This window comes from Triticum aestivum, chromosome 5B (assembly GCF_018294505.1).
Source record: "Triticum aestivum cultivar Chinese Spring chromosome 5B, IWGSC CS RefSeq v2.1, whole genome shotgun sequence".
Classification (NCBI taxonomy): domain Eukaryota; kingdom Viridiplantae; phylum Streptophyta; class Magnoliopsida; order Poales; family Poaceae; genus Triticum; species Triticum aestivum.
The window spans coordinates 707,096,414-707,115,267 of NC_057807.1; positions in this window are offsets into that span (position 1 = coordinate 707,096,414).

Sequence of the window (18,854 nt, forward strand, 5' to 3'; positions counted from 1 at the left end):
GGGCTCTTCCCGGCACGGGACCTTCCGGTACAGATTTCTTCCCCCGCTTTGAGGCCTTGACCTCCGGGTCTTCGGAAGCGGTCCTCTTCTCTCCTTGGAAGGAGGGACTCTCGATTCCTCCCTTACTGAAAGCCTCCGTGGCTGAGGTGGTAGATCCCTTGTGTCCTCCTTTGCCCTCCTCCGAAGGTACGACCTCTAACATTTTGATTAACACGGGATCCTGCATGGTCTCAGGGAGGGGGGCCGGACACCATATCAGTTTTGCTTGCGCTATCCACTCCTGTCCAAGGGATAGCTGGTTAAAAGGCAAACTCACAGTAAATAAATGGACGATGTGTTCGGACACAGGGCTACTTACTTGAGTGTTCGGGCGATTGCAGCTTAGGCCAGCATCCTCGGTCAATTTTGGACGCATTTCTTGTGATCCGAAGAACAGTTTGTACATCTCCACGGGTGTCGAACCCATGAAGTGTTGGAGAGCTCATGGCCCCTCCGGATTAAATTCCCACAGACGGAGGGGGCGACGTTTGCAGGGCAGTAAGCGCCGGATCAACATAACCTGGGCCACTACGGCCAGATTGATCTCCCTTTCTTGGAGATCTCGAATCCGGTCCTGCAACAGGGGAACATCCTTGGATGGCCCCCAGTCACGCCCCTTGTTGACCCATGACGTCAGCCGCTGTGGGGGGCCCGAGCGGAAGACGGGCGGCAGTCTCTTCCTGCTGCCCCTGGGAGCGGTGATATAGAACCACTCCTGTTGCCACAAGCCGAGCTCCACCGGAAAAGAGCCTTCGGGCCATGGAGCATCGACCCTCTTACTTATAACCGCCCCTCCGCACTCTACCTGACGCCCCTCAATCACCTTCGGCTCCACGTTGAAGGTTTTGAGCCACAAAACAAAGTGAGGGGTAGTGCGGAGGAAGGCTTCGCAGACGACAATGAATGATGAGATGTGGAGGATAGACTCCGGAGCCAAGTCATGGAATTCCAGCCCATAGTAAAACATGAGCCCCCTCACGAAGGGATCCGTCGGGAAGCCTAAACCCTGACGGAGGTGAGACACAAACACGACGCTCTCACCGCGCTCGGGAGTAGGAATAACTTGCCCTCGGGCAGGCAGCCTATGCGAAATCTCGTAGGTCAAGTACCTGGCGTCTCTTAGCTTTAGCACGTCCTCCTCCGTGACGGAGGAGGGCATCCACCGGCCTCGTAGGTCGGGGCCGGACATTGTCGAAGATCGAAGATACCCGAATATGGAGCCTTGGGTGTTGGAACTCGGGGCGAGGGGCAGATTCGATAGAGGATTGAAGAAGAAGAACGGGCCTTGGTCTCATTATAAAGAGGAAGAATACCAAGAGCCGTCCCCGTGACCGTTTGGAACCCGCCTTCGATGGAGGGGGCGTGGCAACAGGCGCGGCTGGGTTACCCATGTCCGTATTGATGGGAATCCCGGAATAAGGGGAACACGATCTCTGCTTCGACAAGACGTGCCAAGGAAACCGCCTCGCTAAACGCGCTGAGGTGGAACAATAAAAAGATTTTGAAGGCTTGGTAGTGGTGTGACGTTACGCCACAAAATACGTCAGCAGATTGAACTTGTGTAATATTATTCTCTCTACGGGGGTACGTGGAATTTATTTTTGCAGAGCCGGACACTATCCTGGTGTTCACAATCTTCTATAAATTATTCGGAGGAAGAACCCGCCTTGCAATGTCGAAGACAACATGCACGCCGGACTCGTCGTCATTGAAGCCTGGTTCAGGGGCTACTGAGGGAGTTCCGGACTAGGGGGTGTCCGGATAGCCGAACTATCATCATCGGCCGGAATCCAAGACTATGAAGATAGAAGATTGAAGACTTCGCCCCGTGTCCGGATGGGACTTTCCTTGGCGTGGAAGGCAAGCTTGGCGATACGGATATGTAGATCTCCTACCATTGTAACCGACTCTATGTAACCCTAGCCCTTTTCGGTGTCTATATAAACCGGATGGCTTTAGTCCATAGGACGAACAACAATCATACCATAGGCTAGCTTCTAGGGTTTAGCCTCCTTGATCTCGTGGTAGATCCACTCTTGTAACACACATCATCAATATTAATCAAGCAGGACGTAGGGTTTTACCTCCATCAAGAGGGCCCGAACTTGGGTAAAACATCGTGTCCCTTGTCTCCTGTTACCATCCGCCTAGACGCACAGTTCAGGACCCCCTTACCCGAGATCCGCCGGTTTTGACACCGACACCACTTAAGGGAACAGTTCAACGAGTCACCTTCTCCAAGGTGCCCCGTTACGGGATCATGGCAATTATTTCCTTGCCACCTTGCCACCACCCACCATCTTTCTAAGCGTGGAATTGTTGCCCACCAAATCAAACCCCGTCGTTTGTTCTTCCATCCCTCTCGATGTGTTTTGTGTCTCAACTCGAGATGTTTCAACATCTCATTCCGCGAGTTGATATCGTATAGCTCGATCTTTCAGAAGATCAATCCTAGTAGAGTTTCTTTCCGTCATCATTGCATGGATGAAGATATCAAAAGCGAGGATGTCAAGATCAACATATGCAACAAATCAACAACCTCGAGGAGACAGTTGGATCATGAAGTTTGTGATACTTAGTGTCCCCTTTGTCTTCTTACCTCACGTCTTGAATCTCGGGGCGAGATTCTTGTTTAGTGGGGGTGAGTTGTCACATCCCTAGCCTTACCTTGCACTAGGCTAGCACTTGTCTGTTGCATCATGTTTAAATTATTTTGAAACTTGAAATGGGGATTGATCAAACCCTAGCACCAGATCAAATCAAATAGGTTCAACATAAAAACATTTTTAATGAACCTGAAATGCCCTTCTAAAATGTTCATCAACTCTGCCTTGGTCTTAAACCACTGTAAAAAGTGATGCACAAATTTCTAGGTCACTCTAAGGTCACTGGATTAAATCTTTAGTTATTTGAGTATGGGCATTTAAATTATATAAAATATTTCAAATGCTCAAATAATCCTAAACTAAAATGTTCCATGTTGGATATATTCTATACAGTGGGCATGTGCAGTTTGGTGATTTTTGAAAGGGTATAGGTATTTTTAGAAAAGCCACAAAGACTACAGAATAATAGAAATATAGAAACAATAAATAAAAGAGAGAGAGAGAGAGAGAGAGAGAGAGAGAGTTTTTACCTCGGCCACTTACCTGGCCGGCCCAGCTGGCAGCCCACCTCCTGGCCCAGCCCAGCAGCCCTCCCCCTGTCGTCTTCCTCCTGCCAGGAGGACAGACAGGTGCGTGGCAAGTGCGCCAACGACGCCTTGCCACCTCCTGCTTCAGCCGCGCAGCCTCGACCCCCCAGGCGTGCCACAGAGACGCCCCGAAGCCCCTGCTCCCTCACCACCACTCGTTGCTTCCTCTCCTCCTCTGTAGCTCCTTCCCGAGCCCCATCCGAGTGTCGCCGTTGCTGCCACTCGCTGTAGCCACGCCCACAGGCCCTCCCTCTCCTCGCCGACGTGTCCATGGCTCCCTCTCGACGCCCTCGTCCTCCATGTCGACTCGCTCGACGCCGGACGCCCCAAAACATCGTCCCCGACCTCGTCTTCGTCGTTCGGCCGCTGAGATCGCCGGCGACCTCCCATCTCCATCAGGCCCTCCCCGAGCTCGCCGACCCGCTCTTCGTGCTCGCTGTGAGCCACTGACCATCCCCACCCTTTTCGTTCTCTCTACCACTCGCCGTAGCCGCCGCGCCAGTCGCACCCGCACGCGCCCCCGCCTCTGTCGGCCCCCGTCGTGGCCACAACCACGCGGGCTCAAACCCGAGCGCGTCACCGCACTCAGTACACCCCCAGGAGCATGTTTCACCCACCAGCTCCCCCTCCCGTGCACCACAACGCCAAACCCGCAGGTGCCCGAACACCGGCCGCCGCCACGAGCTCGACTCCGGCAAGCTCGTTCCACCCCGCGCCTCCCGCGTGCCTCCCCTGGATGCGCGCGAGCAAGGGCAACCCTCTGGTGCCCTTGGCTTGGCCCAAAACCGCCCGTAGCGCCACCCCGGCGATCTTCCGCCACGGTTTTGGTCGCCGCCGGCAGAACTCCGGCGAAGCCGACGTGGTGCTGTCATTAGCCACTAATGACGCCCTAACTAACCCACCTAGCTCACTGACACATGGACCCCACTCCCTAATTAACTCCAGTTTTATTTCCTGTTTAGATTAGTGTTAATCTTGCGGACCCCACGTGTCAGTTTGACCTTGGCCAAGTCAGTGTTGACTGGTCCCACCTGTCATCCACCCAAACCAGCCCTGAGACACTGACGTGTGGGTCCCTGCCGTTAGGTTTGACCTGGACCTGGCGTGTTGACCTGCTGATGTCACACTGACGTCATGCTGACGTAGTAAATCATTTTCTGGATTTAAAATAATCAGAAAATTCTAGAAAATGTTCTAAACTCCTAAAAATCATAGTAAATCAATCGTAACTCCAAATGAGATAAATTATATATAAAAAATGATCAGAAAAATCCAATCTATCCATCTGTACCATTCTCATGCATGTTAAAACAATTTAACCTTGCTGTTTAGGTGACACAAGTTAATGCACTAATATGACCTCTTAAAATGGGTTTGCATTTGAATCTTTGGTTCAAATGGACTCATCTCAATCTGTTCTAACTTGCATTAGCCCAAAACACATTCATATTGCCATGTCATAGCATGCATCATATTGTGCATTGCATTGATCGTGTTTCTTCTCTATTTGCCGGTGTTGTTCCCCCTCGGTAGACGTTGTACCGACGTTGTGATCGTTGACACTGATGAAGACTCAATGCTATCTTCAGAAGTGCGAGGCAAGCAAAACCCCCTTGTTCATTCCGATACAATCTCACTCTCTCGCTCCTGCTCTCCTTTACTGCATTAGGACAACAACGATTCATCTGTTACTTGCTGCGGTAGCTGAACCCCTTTATCCTCTGCATGACCTGTCATTGCCACAGTAAATAGATGAAACCCACTAGCATGAGTAGGAGTTGTTTGAGCCCTGATGTGCCTACTCATACATGCTTGTTTGTCATGCCTGCTACTGCTTAGAGTTGAGTCAGGTCTGATTCATCGAGGGTGAATCAGAGGTGTGTGAACATGTCCTACTGTGTGTGAGCTAAGTGTGTGAACACGATTTGGTAAAGGTAGTGGTGAGAGGCCATGTAGGAGTACATGGTGGGTTGTCTCATTGCAGCCGTCCTCAGGAACTGAGTTCTGTGTTTGTGATCCATGAAACAGTTACTACCACACATTGGGTTCGCCTCTCGGCTTATTAATCGCCTTATTAATCGCCTCGATCTCTCTCCAGGAGTTGCAACTAGTTTCTGGTGTTTGTAGGATATGTGTTGGAGGCCGTGCGTAGCGCTGACCTTAGGGGTGGGCTATGATGCGGTAGATACACCGTGGCCCGGTGTACCGAGCGCCCGTTTGGTGTCTCGGGAACCCTGCACACATCGTTAGGGGCCGTGAGCGACACCCCGGCCGGATCTCCTTGCGGATGGAACCCGAATAGGCGCTAAACCTGGACTAGAGACTTGTGTGGTTAGTCAGGTCGTGGCCGACTCCCTCGCCAGGCTTCCGCTTGAAGGTTGCCAAGATACACAACGTGTACATGGTGGTAAGTGGCGAGAGCGTGTGTGAATAAGTACGCCCCTGCAGGGTTAACATCATCTATTCGAATAGCCGTGTCCACGGTAAAGGACTTCTGGGTTGCCTATAACAATTCATAGACAAGTGAAAGTGGATACTCTAAAATACGCAAGATAAGCGTGAGTGCTATGGATGGCGTTCTCGTAGGGAGACGGGAGCGGATCCATAGTGGTGTATTGATATGGTGAATATGTGGACTCGTGTGCGCCACCTCAAAAGAGTTACTTCCAGTCGTAGTTCAGGATAGCCACCGAGTCAAAGCTGGCTTGCTGAAGTTAAACCCCACCACCCATTTGTTGATAATGATGCATATGTAGTTAGTTCTGATGTAAGTCTTGCTGAGTACAATTGTACTCACGTTTGCCTATTTTATGTTTTTGCAGAGAGACTTCAGTCTCACTAGTAGTTCCGCTGGACTTCGACCTTTAGCTTGTTACCTCAGCTACAATCTTGTGCCATCGGCAGGATCTAGTAGATAGTCAGGCTTCTCAGCCTTTTTCATTTGTAGATGTCTGTACTCAGACATTTTAAGCTTCCGCTTGTGTTTGACTTGTATGCTCTGAATGCTGGGTCGAGAGACCCATGTTTGTAATATCTCGCTCCTCGAAGCCTAATGAATAAATACTTGAGTCGTAGAGTTATATTGTGATGCCATGTTGTATTTACACATATCGAGCATATTGTGTGTATGTTTGAAATGCTTGGTATGTGTGGGATCCGACAATCTAGTTGTTTATCCTTGGCAGCCTCTCTTATGGGGAAATGTAGTCTAGTGCTTTCTTGAGCCATAGTAGTCCGCTACAGCCCGGTTCACCGGAGCCCTGCTAGCCCAGCACTACTGCTCAGGACACTTGACTGGCCGGCATGTGTTTCACTTTGTTCATGTGTCTGTCCCTTCGGGGAAATGTCACGCGGTGACATCCGGAGTCCTGCCTAGTCTGCTACAGCCCGGGTTCCCGGAGTCCTGTTAGCCCAGTGCTACAGCCCGGATTCACACGCTGCTGACCGATATGCTCGATGTGATTCATGTATGGCTGTCCCCATGGGTTAGCGCCGCTTTGGGTTCACGACTAGCCATGTCGGCCCGGGTTCTCTGTCATATGGATGCTAGCGACACTATCATATACGTGAGCCAAAAGGCACAAACGGTCCCGGGCCATGGTAAGGCGACACCCGTGGGAATACCGTGCGTGAGGCCGCAAAGTGATATGAGGTGTTACCGGCTAGATCAATTTGACTTGAAATCGGGGTCCTGACACAAATAAAATATAAATGGGATGGCCCAATGGCTACATCGCAGGGGAAAACGCTACGGCGAGACAGGAAAAACTTGGGAGCAACTAATTAAGGAGCCCCGCAAGGGTCAGTTTTGGTGGGGCTGAGAGTGCGGCAGTGATGCGCTTTCGGCCATCGCCAAGTATCACGTGCTGGGCGCTTCCTCTGTATTTTTTTATGTTTCTATATGTATTTTTGGGTTTTAGATGATCTTTTCCTTTTTTTGGCTTTCCAGTATTTGGCCAGTTTTTCTTAGGTTTGGACAAAAAAATCAAAAAGAAAATCACACCAAATACATGTTTTCTTTTTTTCATCCGCGAGAGGCACAAATTTACTCTCATGGAGACACTGATTAACTCCCGCGAGTTGTGCCTCTCGAAAAAGGATAATGAACACGTTTTTTCGGCGAAAGACACATATTTACTTCTCGTGGAGGCACTGATTTGCTTCCGCAAGAGGCATGGTTGTGCCTATCGTCAAAAAGAAAAAAAATGCATTTTTTCCTTCCACGAGAGACACAAATTTGCTTCTGCGGGAGGCACAGTTGTGCCTCTCGAAAAAGGAAAACAAATGTATTTACTTTTTGCTTTAGCAAGAGGCAAATATTTACTTCTCGAGAAGGCACAAATTTGCTTTTGCAAGTGGCATAGATGTGGCTCTTGTAAAAGGAAAAATAAGTGTGTTTTATTTTTTTCTTCTGCGAGAGGCACATATTTGCTTCTCTTGGAGACACAAATTTCTTTCCCGTGAAGCGCGGTCGTGCCTCTTCGGAAAAGAAAAAAAAAGTGGAAACAAGGCGTTCTTCCGGCTCAGTTTTTTCGTCCTCTTTGTTTTTTCAAAAAAAAGTTCAGTGAAACCTATCAACATGGGATATGTTTTCGAAGATCTCGGCGCGAGGGATCCAACAATGAAAACGGCTCGGGATTTGGACGTAGGGCTTAAGAGATAAAACATTTTGAATAAATGAATCTAGGAAACGGGAAAACTCCCAAGTTGCGACATGCGGTGCGCCATTTATCACAATCTAAAATGATGGGAGTGATATTTGTAAAGAATACTCCTTAACTATTGGTTTTAAAATAACTCTTGCGTGAAGCGAGATACAGTGGCCGCGTTCCTGGGAGTCGCTATAACCCCTCGGTACAGCACGGCCCAATAATGTTATGTACAGCTCTCCCGCTAGAGGGCAGAAAATTACTTGCTCCGTCCAAATAATTCGATTTATTGTTACGTCAGATTTACTTGTGATTTCTGAAATGGCAGGCTTTAATTGGATGAAGGGTGTGGATGGGCCCCAACACGGGTGAAAATCACCGGGGCGGAGGGGGGGGGGGGGTGAAAAGGATTTACGAAAGGATCTGTAGCAGCCCCGTAAAAAGCTGTACATGTAGTATTCTTGTAATTAATATCGCAGGAGTATGTAGTAACTGATTTGAATGAGGTTTTTAATTAATATCGCCAGTTAAATACATTCAAATATTCATGTAGCACACATTTTCAAATCTCATAAAAAAATTGCAACTGATTCAACACAGCATCGCGCTTAGTTAGTACAGTATGTTTGAGATGTTTTGTACTTCGGGCGATCATTTTTAGAAAAAAATATATATCAAAATGATATTAACACAACGTCGATGGATGTTAATTAGCAGCACGTTGATCGGCAAGCAATCGAACAACAAAAGCCGGCTCGGTTTACAATTAAGAAGGGAGAGTTGAGTCCTACTCGGATTCAGTTCAGGACAAAGTAGATATATGCTGGCCGGTGCCTCCTGCGGCTCCTGCCGGGTGCTCGATCGATCGGCAACGAGGCGAGGTGAGCAACATGGCTTCACCGTTGAGCAGGATGCTGCCACTGGCGGCTGCGGCGATGGAGTGCCGGCTGAGCGGACGACTGGGTACCGAGCCGCGAGATATGAGCCTCAGCCCGAGCAAAGGGTACTACAGCCGCGTGCGTCTGCACGGCGACCTGGTGGTGAGCTACTGGCTGCGCGCGGTGGGAGGCGCCGTGAGACCCACGCTCCAGCACGAGGAGGCGGCTCCACGGAGATTCGACCACAAGTTCCCGCTCCTCAATGGCCTCAACGCCGACCACCACTCGGCCTGCTGCGACGCCATCCGCGAGGTGCTGCTGCGGGCGCGGACGCCGCTCGGACTCGACGCCGGCAGCTGGGACGACTCGCTGGCTGACCACCTGGCCACGCTGACCGTGGATGCTGTCCGTCGAGAGCGCGTGGCCGGCGACGGCGGCGAGCACCGTGGAGTCCCCCCGCGCTTCGACGTCGACCTGGCTCTCACCATCGTAGCGGAATTCGTCTACAGCGAGCCCAAGGCGCTGCTCCTCGCCTGCGACAAGGCTGCTGCGGCAACGACGACGAGGGCTCCACCATGCCGGGCTGGAGATGCCGAGTGTCGTGTGTGCGTGGAGGCTAAAGAAGACACCATGGCGAGGCTGCCGTGCTCGCACTCCTTCCACCGCGGCTGCATCCTGCCCTGGTTCGACAAGGTGGCCACATGCCCAATGTGTGGCCATGACGTGGCCAAGTACCTTGCTGCGGCCACCAACACCCCAATTGGAAAGTTCCCTGCAGCTCTATTCGGACCCTGATGGATTCATGCAGCTTGCGTGCTTGCGGTGTATTTGTGCCTTAAATCTTGTTCTAGTTGATATTTACTCACTTTTTGAATGATGAGATATATGGGGCAAAAAGTCTAATATCACTTCCCCCTGCTTCTTTTTACTCCGCACAAAAAATTTAGTCTGAAGTCAAACTTTCTTAAAATTTGACCAAATTTATATGAAAAACTGTTAAGATCTACTCCCTCTGTCCCATAAAGTAAGACATTTTTTCACACTAGTGCACTGTCAAAAATGTCTTACATTATGAAATTGAGAAAGTACAAATTATACAATATAATAATTTCATAATGCATCTAATGATATTGGTTTTGTATTATGAATGTTGATGATTTTTCTTATAAAGTCGGTCAAACTTTGCAAAGTTTAACTTTAGACAAATCTTATACGTGAGTAAAAATAAATGAAGGGAGTACTTCTTTCAGATTAGCTATTCTTAATTGACCAAGAGTTAAGGTGCCTCCTAAAGCGTAAGCCTGCTGATGCCAACTACTCCTTCCTGAGCCGTATGTAGTCCATATTAAAGTCTCTAAAAAGAATTATATTTAAAAACGAAGGGAGTAGTTTTAAACCGCCTCAGGCACTGTCGGATGAAAGGAACCGCGGCCATCCGATTAAGTTGTGCGTGTAGCACATGTGGACGTCGAGTTGCCATGAAGCAAAACCCCCGCATACAGACCGCATCTCGCCTAGGGCCGAGAATCACGCGCACCCCTTGCATCTACGGTGACGGTCACCGGAGACGAGACCACCGGCCACGCAACACCCTGAAAAAACTCAAACATGGCGATGGGTGCCCGTTACCCGCAAACCCGAGGGGTAAAAAACCCTATTAGGGTAAGGGTTTGGGAAAGTGAAATATCCATGGGTTTGTAAATGGTAAAATAATCTGCCCATCGGGTAAGCCGTGTATGGGTATGGGAAGGAAATACCATACATGTGTACCCGCCTACCCGCATATTAGTACAACTTATAGGTAGGTCCCCTATGGCAAAATAATCATCGCTAACTCAAGACGAAGCAATTCACAGAGAAGATGCAATCCCAGCCCCCAGCAGGCCTGGTTGCCGCAGCCCCCCAGCAGACCAGGCAGCAGCGTACCAGCAGATCAGGTCGCCGCGCACTAAAAAATTAAATGAAGCCATCGGCGTCGCCCCCCTAGCAGATCAGGCTGCCGGTGACGCCCTCCCGCAGATCAGGCCGCCGCACACAAGCAGATCAGGCCACAGCCGCCGCAGGAACGGGTCCTAGGAACGCCCCGGCTGGTCAGGCCATCGTCCTCCAGTCGCCCGGCGCCGGACCTGCTCCTCTTCAGATCGAGAGAGGGAGATACGAGAGAGAGGTGAGACGCAAGATGGAGTGAGGGGTTAGAGCGAGACCCAGACCGTTTTCCCGTGCTTCCTCCGATTTGGAGGTATCGGCGCATTTCGGATATGGGCCGAATATTCCCTCGGTGGTAACGACTTGGTTCCTGCTCCGCTTACGTACCAAACATAGGAACTAGCACTAGTAGAAAACAGGGCTTTCGTTCGGGCCTGGCCAGCCCATTAGTCCCGGTTCAGTCACAAACCGGGACCCATGGGGGAATTCGTCCCGGTTCGTGAGCCCAGGGGGCCGGCCGGGGCCTCGTGGGCATTGGTCCCGGTTCGTATGGACCCATTTGATCCGGTTCCTGGCACGAAGCGGGATCAATGGTCCTCGCTCCTAGCCCACAACTATTGGTCCCTGTTCGTTGCTTGAACCGGGACAGAAGGCTGGGGTTTAGTTCCGGTTTCTACCACGAACCGGGACAAATGAGTTGCCTATATATACCCCATCGCCACAACAGAGCACTCCACAGTGCTCTGTTTTTTCTGGCCGGCGAGGGGAGGGCATTTGGGTGCTCTAGCTCACCTCCTATGCACATGAGGTGTTCAATGAAATGTTCGAGCCGCGCTAGTTAATCTTTCTCCTCTCGAAACTCGACCTCCGAGCTCCATTTTCCCCGAGATTTGTCTAGGTTTAGCGGTCTGTCACGTCATGTCCCCATCTTCACCGCCGTCGATCGCCCGCGCCGATCTCGTCGCCGGCAGCACCGTGATGCAATATAATAATTTCATAATGCATGATATTGGTTTTGTATTATGAGTTTTGATAATTTTTCTTATAAAGTCGGTCAAACTTTGCAAAGTTTGACTTCAGACAAATCTTATACGTGAAGTAAAAATAAATAAAGGGAGCACTTCTTTTGGATTAGCTATGTTTAATTGACCAAGAGTTAAGGTGCCTCCTAAGGCGTAAGCCAGCTGATGCGAACTACTCCTTCCTGAGCCGTATGTAGTCCATATTAAAGTCTCTAAAATAGACTTATATTTAAAAATGAAGGGAGTACTTTTAAACCGCCTCACGCACTATCGGATGAAAAGCCGTGGGATGGGTCTGTCCCATGCCATTCTTGTTGGTGACTGAAACCAAACACACTCTAATAAGGGAACACCCTAGCCTAACCGAGCCGCACACCCCGCACACGAAATCCCCTACCCTCACCCTCCTATTGCTCAGTCACACTCACAAACTCCATCTCCCCATCTCGCCTGAGATGCAACCCTAGGTAGTGGCTGCCACCGCTGCCTGTAGCACTGGAGCGACGTAGGCAGGCCATCTCCTCCCCACGACATCGTGCCTCCATGGCTCCACGCGACGCACTCACTGTCGTCACCCCGTCTCCACCGCAAAGACGGCTGGAGCTCCTCCCAGTGATGCTCCATGCTGTTGGGGAACACGGTAATTTCAAAAAATTTCCTACGCACATGCAAGATCATAGTGATGCATAGCAACGAGAGGGGAGAGTGTTGTTGGGTTCTATGGTAGGTTGCGTGGACTGCAAATTAAAATTTTCTACGCGCAGAACATCCAGGAACATGCTACGGGAATGGATCATAGATCGGTACCACTAGACGTGCAGTGCCGTGGAGTGGAAGTAGAGTTGAGGCAGCGCGTTCCCGGAGTCGCCTCGCGTTCCCGGAGTCGTCTCCTTGTTGCCGGTCTCCCACGTAGCCGATCGGATCCCGCAAACAGGTTCGCCGGAGCGGTGCAAGTTCACCGCCTATAACGGTATCCGCGCGTGTAGGAGGAACGTCGTGCGGTGGACTGCTAGGTCTGAACACACAATCGGTGGCGAGTGGAGGTGGCTATTCGCAACACATGCAAACCCTAGTGACAGCACCGAAGCGATCAACCGCATAAGTGTGCCGCACCTCCACTTTATATAGGCGTCCGTCGCGGGCTCAAAATTTGGGCCTCGCACAGACCCTAAAGCCCACAAATCTACTCGGCCACAATCCGAATACAGCTCAGATCACATCCGACCAATGTCCTCGGATCCGACCTCATAGTTTCCTTCCCTTAAGCGCGCGACCTCTTAGGTTCAAGTCGGCTTGGTCGCAGTTCGTATCACCTCCGAACTGCACGGTTGGTAGCAGCCTCTAGCAAGGCATGCCAAACACCAAGCAGACTATGAAGTTGGTTAGGCGAACCTGTATAACATGTCACACTTATGTTCCCTTTGCCACACGATATATATATGTTGTCGGGCTCAAGGTGAGATTGTCATCCTTGTGCTAGCCCGACCTCTTTCTCGTTCCAGTGATGCCGACCACTATCCGGATTATCTCATAATCCTTGTCATATGGCCATGCTTATCCTGGACGGATCACACGAGGGGCCTAGAGTATATCTATTCTGATCGGAGGGGCAAATCTCATCTTGCTCAACCACGTCTCGTAGCATGGGTCTGGACAAGCCCGAAACCTACCTTTGTAATTACCCAGTCATGGAGTAGCGTTTGGTCGGCCCAAAGAAGGTTTTTCACCATCCCGAGCACATGCGTCAGCTCAGGTCTTAGGACATAGAACGTATGTTGTACTAGAGACTCACAGATGACATATCGCTGCATCTCATAGTTGGGTCGATCCGAGTCGGACCTTATCTCGACTCGGATTCGACTATGTTGAATCCGACTAGGTCCTTCCGAGTCCATATTATCCGGTTAGCATCCAATGCTCCATGGCTAGTGAGACCAAGCCATCGACCATGTCATATGCTAGTCTAGTCGGCTGCGCGTCCACACAACCCTTTCGACTAGGGACCTTTTAGGACAGTCATCATACAACGCATAGTCCCACAAACAAGTCACGTACTTGCTAATACACATCATTGATAATGTCCAAGGACTATCTTTATTCATAAACACATAGGAAATATCATCATACATGATTGCCTCTAGGGCATATCTCCAACAGTCTCCCACTTGCACTAGAGTCAATCAAATAGACATCAAATGCCCATAGCTCTAACGTGCCCCTCATGCTTGGGTTGTGGAAGCGGCTTAGCCAATGGATCTGCAACATTTGCATCCATGTCAATTTTGCATATGTCTACATCACTATTCTTTACGATCTTTCGTATCAGGTGATATTTCCGATCTATGTGTCTGACCTTGTGGTGATTCCTCGGCTCCTTGGTGTGACGCCCGGATACTTAAGCTACAGTAATCCCCTCCTAATGATGCCATGTCATCATATTACTATTGCTAATCCTCACTTGATCCAAATCTCTATTCATTTTCAAATTCAAATTAAAGTCCAAACATCATAGTTCGCAAACACTAAATCTAAAATGTTCAAATGGTGGCAAATAATCCGTGGTTATTTGTCATATTGAAACCTATGTTTTATAAAGTATTTAAATGCCCTTTAATGAATAAAACAAGGGCCAGAACAATTATATAAATGCTTTTGATTTGTATACATATAAAAAACTCTAAACTAATTTATTTTAGTGCCAAAATAATTGTGGTAGTGGTCTAACTATTAACACTAATTTAGGGCTAGTGTTATAGTTTATAAAGCCTAAAAATAAATAAAATTATGCAAACATAATCTTCTTTTTTAAGAAGAAAAGGAAAAGACCCCCTCACCTGGGCCAAACGGCCCAGCTGGACCGCCAGGCCGGCCCACCTGCCCAGTGCCCACCACCTCCCCTGTTCCTCCGACCGCGTCGCTACAAGGGAGGGGTTGCCCCCGACCACCTCGCCAACGATGATGTCGGGAGGGGATAAGGGTGACGCCTCGAGCTCCCCTCATCTCCCCTCTCCCACTTGCCCTCTCCACTTGCCCCCTCCCTCTCTCTCTCGCCCACGTGCTCCCCTTCCTCCTCCAGATCCGCTTCGCCGACGCGCCCGACGCCGTCCGCCTCGCTCCGCCGCGGCCACCGACTACCTCCTGCTCCGCCATCGTGTACGCGAAGGCCGTCTCCTTCCTCTACGTCCTCCATGCCGACGCACTGGAGCCGATGGCCGCTACGACGCTGCCCCGAGCCGTCTTCCACATCGGGACCTCGCCACCATCTCCGTCGACGCTGGCCATCGCTGCGCTCCTGTTGCTCGTCGGGCCTTCGTGAGCCCACCCAGTGAGCTCCTTCCCCTCACCCCTCTCTCGCGTAGGCCGCCTCCCTCTCTAGCTTGCTCGCCGCTACCATCGTAGCTCGCCACCGCCTCGCTCCATAGCCGTCGTGTCCATGCTCGCCGTCGAGCTCTGTCGAGCACGGCACCATGCCCAACACGCTTCGAGCAGCCCAGCGCACCTCGCCGCGCCTTCGCCCGTACTCCTAGCCCGATTCCACCCGTGCCCGAGCTCCGACCTCCGTCGTTGAGGTCGCCGCCGTTGATGCAGCCCCGCTCTGGCCGTGCCGTAGCTCCAGAACGACGCGGCTTCGCCTCCGCTTTCGAACGCTTTATTACACGGGCCAAACGGTGCCCCGTAGCCCGTTTCCGGCGAAGTCCCGAGCCGCGCCGCCGCGATCTGCGTCACCGGAGCTTCACTGCCGGCGGCGCCGACGTGGCCGCCTTGGGGTCACCCACTGGGTCGCTGACCGGTGACCCCCGCTGGCCCCGCCTTGACCGGGTTGACCGGTCAATCTTGCTGACTAGGCTGGCCCCAGCAGCTGATATGTGGGGCCCTTCTGATTATTTAGGCTAATTAAACTCCTTTCTAGATAAACTTAATCTGATTAATTAGTAAGTCACTGCAATGTGGGGCCCATTGCCTGATTAACCTCAGTTTAGTTTAGATGAACCCTGTTTAACACACATAGTATGACAGGTGGGACCCAGCCGTCATTTTGGCCAGTCAAGTGGTGTTTGACTGCTGACGTCATGCTAATGCAATAACCCCATTTTGGTATTAAAAATAATTTCAGAAAATGTTTAAAACTTTGAAAAATAATATAAAATAATTCGTAACTCGGATGAAAATGTTTTCTACCTGAAAGTTGCTCAGAACGACGAGGCGAATCCGAATACTCGGTCTGTTCGCCCGCCACACATCCCTAGCATAGCAAACATGCAACTTTTCCCCTCTGATTCATCTGTCTGACAGACGTCCGGAACCGGGAGAACTTCCCGGATGTTTCCGCCTTCGCCAGTATCGCCTAGCACTGCGTTCGAACACCTCTAGTCCCGTTTTTTGTCTTGTTATGCTTATGTTTGCATGTATTTACTATTTCTTCCCCCTCTTCTTCTCCGGTAGACCTCGAGACCGCTGATGATGCCCCTGTGATCGAATACGTCGACGACGACCCTCCTTCTTGTCTGAGCAACCAGGCAAGCCCCCTCTTTGATCATCCTGATATCGCCCGTTCTATACTCTCATGCTTGCATTAGATTTTGCTACTGTTATTGTTTGCTCCTATTCTGATGCATAGCCTACTTTTGTACCTGCTATTGTTACCTACCAGCTTATCCTAAACTGCTTAGTATAGGTTGGTGAGTGATCCATCAGTGACCCCCACTTGTCCTTGTTGCCCCTTCGTCATCATCGACGACTCGATCAACGTGATCGATGACCAGAGCCCGACACCTCACATCACATCACGCCTCTTTTGTTGGTCGACTCTACAGAGCTACTATCGAGTGCCGAGGGTGGTCCCTCATAATGCACTCCTGATGATAATTCTGTAGTGTGGCTATTCGGTCGTGGTCATCGAGGGTGATTTCCTCTTTCACCATTCCGGATACGGCTCTCTCGTTCAACACCTCAAGTGTGAACCTTGAGGGTGGTCCCTCTTACGTTCACCTTGATGATTACATTGAGTGGAATCCACCGGGGGTGATTCCTCGGGTTTTCCCCTTGATGTTTGGACACACGGTTACTTTGGCTTTACTTGAGACCTTGGTGAAAGTCGGGCGGGCCCGAAGAGCACCCGCAAGATAATGACGTGGCACGACCGGGCATTCTGAGCCCTTCTCATAAGTCCACGAGACGGGGCGATGGGGTCACTTTCGATCGTGAGTCTCTGCTCGTCTCCGCAAACTAATAATACACTATGGTTTGGGCATTTGTTCTGAGTTGGCCTCTGGCCTTTATGCACCAACCACCACGCGAGAATAGTTACGGGCCTCGGCATCGTGGTATCAGCTGAAGCTTTGTCATACGTCCAGTTCAGCATTGTGGGCCTTTCGGGCTAGTGCCATCCAGTATGAGGTGGTGCTCGTCCTGGCTCGTCGCACAATGACCCGGAGTGCAACGGGCGATGGGCCCAGACCCCGGAGTGCTTAGGATGTAGACCGACGGGGACCTCTCTGCTGAGCCTAGGTCGGGCTGCGACGTGTTGATCTTCCGAGGCCGGGCATTGACCCAGAAAAGTGTTTCCGGCCAGAGGGATCGAGCGTGTTGGAAAACGTGGTGCACCCCTGCAGGGAAGATTATCTATTAATAGCCGTGTCCACGGTAACGGACGTTCAGACTTATATCCTGATCTTATACAACTACAAATGGATACTTGGATATGTGGCTCCGGGATTACTTTCTCACAGGGAGTCGAGGAAGGATCTATGGGCATTAATGTTACAACATGCTTGTTAATTATAAACTTCTATTCTTTACTCTTCTACATGCTGCAAGATGCTTGGAGCTGCTTGAAGATGCTAGTCTTCGATAGGCTAGGCCTTCCCCTCTATTCTGGCATTCTGCAGTTCAGTCCACAGATACAAACCTTCCATTTGATACCAATGCATACTTAGTATAGATCTGATGCTTGCGAGTACTTTGGATGACTACTCACGGTTGCTTTGCTACCCCTTTTCCCCCTTCTTCTTCTTTCCGGTTGATGCAACCAGATGGTGGATCCCTAGAGCCAGATGCCGCCGCTGGCGGATGCTACTACGTGGAGACCGCCAACGACCAGGAGTAGTTAGGAGGTCCCAGGCAGGAGGCCTTGCCTCTTCGATCGTGTTGCTTTTGTGCTAGCCTTCTTAAGGCATCCTTGTTTAACTTATGTCTGTACTCAGATATTGTTGCTCCCGCTGACTCTTGTGTATCGAGCTTGTATTCGAGCCCTCGAGGCCCCTGGCTTGTAATATGAAGCTTGTATTATTTCATTTCGTGTCTAGAGTTGTGTTGTGATATCTTCTCGTGAGTCCCTGATCTTGATCGTACACATTTGCGTGTATGATTAGTGTACGGTCGAATTGGGGGCGTCACAAGTTGGTATCAGAGCCGACTGCCTGTAGGATCCCCCTTTCCAACTCCTTGGCCAAACTCGAGTCTAGTCTTTGAAAAACTGATTTACTAACATGGTTGTGCGGCTTACGAGCCCACATCATCATTGGGTGGTATTAGGATCTTTTACTCCTAGTCTATACTCTGGGACTCTGATCTCTCTTCTATTCGGGTTAAATGATTTTGTTAACTCTAACTCTAGGTTCTCGTAAATGCTTTCTCCCCGAGAGCCACTCACTCCAGATGATTGCTTGGTGCACCAGAAGATTCTGAAGATACTCTCCGATGTTTTACCGAGTCCCTTGTACCCTTCGCCGTTGTGATCCCTACCACCGATAAATCCTTAGGTGTAACTACCTACATTGTCGTTCATACTATCATCCCCTGTTGATCTTGTTTTTACAAGATACCCTGAATTTCTCCTTATTGTTCCGAGAATACTTTATGCCTACTACCTTGTAATTCTTTGCCACCTGCATACCCCTACAGTAATTTCTCACACCTATCAAGGATTTGCTCATTCCTAGCTGATCAAGTGATTCACAAGATACTCTAAAATACTATTCGATCTTCCGATAACCCTCTCCAACTATTGATCTACAAATACTTGTCTGCTTGCATTATGGATACTTTCCATATGTATGACAATATTGGTAGTATCCTTTGTCATCGTCTTTTTGAACATTTGATTCGATGTGTTTTTTTAATGCTTGCAATCATCCATCTCAATTGG